Genomic DNA, 1,044 nt, shown 5'->3' with positions numbered 1-1,044 from the left:
CTCTGTAAAATGGGGATCAAATGGTCTCTCCAGCAGCGGTTGGCAACCGTTTTCTCTGAAGGACCGGAGAGTAAAACACTCAACTTGGCGCTAAAGCAGACATCAACTGCCCGTCTCGTGTTCTAACAGTTTTATTCACAAGAACAAGTGGCATCGGCCGGGGCGGGGGAGGCTTGCAGTTTACCAAGGGCCACAAATGAGATTGGTTGTAGAACTGTTATCCCTTGGTGGGGGGGCGGGGGTCATAATCTGACCCCCACAACTCTGGGGTTGATTCCACTCCACATCACAGCAAGCATACCCAAGTGCACGGGTAACAACTGCTCCCTAAACTAAAAACAAAAATAAATCCACACTCACTGCCATCAAGTGGGTCCTGGCTCCCAGCGACCCTAAAGGAGAGGCTGAGCTGCCCCTGTGGGTTTCGGAAGTGGCACCTCTTGACCAGAGTAGAAAGCCTCGTCCTTTCCCCGCAGAGCGGATGCTAGGTTAGAACCTCTGACCCTGCAGTTGGCAGCCCGATTCCTAACCCACTGTGCCACCTGGGCTCCCGAGAACTGCTCCCAAGGTGCTGACTTTGGGGACGCCCGCTACCTTCTAGTGGATTCGGACTGGCCGCAACTCTATAGGGCCAGAGAACAGCCCCAGTGAGGTCCCGAGATGTAGCTCCACGGAAGCAGAAAGCTGTCTCCTGCACAGCGGCTGGCGATTTCAAACCGCTGGCCCCCCACCCCCACCCCAGTAACCGCTTTCCTATGACTGTCACAGACGGACCCACCCACCAACCTTTAGGTGAGGATGCCCGCGCTTAACCCATCGCGCCACCAGGGACCCTCTGGGGCCAGCGCCTACTATGCCAGCAGGGATGCGGTGCAGGGGTCAAGTGACCTTGACCGGAGGCCAGGGGGGGGATCTCCATCAGCCCTGCCTCCCCCACCAATGACACACCAACTCCTGGTTCTCTCTCCACCTTTAATGACCCCCCAGGTGGACCTGGGAACGCAGGCGTCCTTAAATACAGCCCCCCCCCACGCCCGGGGCGGG

This window comes from Echinops telfairi, unplaced genomic scaffold, assembly GCF_000313985.2.
Source record: "Echinops telfairi isolate 266 unplaced genomic scaffold, ASM31398v2 ScPeMD7_655;HRSCAF=1070, whole genome shotgun sequence".
Lineage (NCBI taxonomy): Eukaryota > Metazoa > Chordata > Mammalia > Afrosoricida > Tenrecidae > Echinops > Echinops telfairi.
This window is presented reverse-complemented; position numbering follows the sequence as displayed.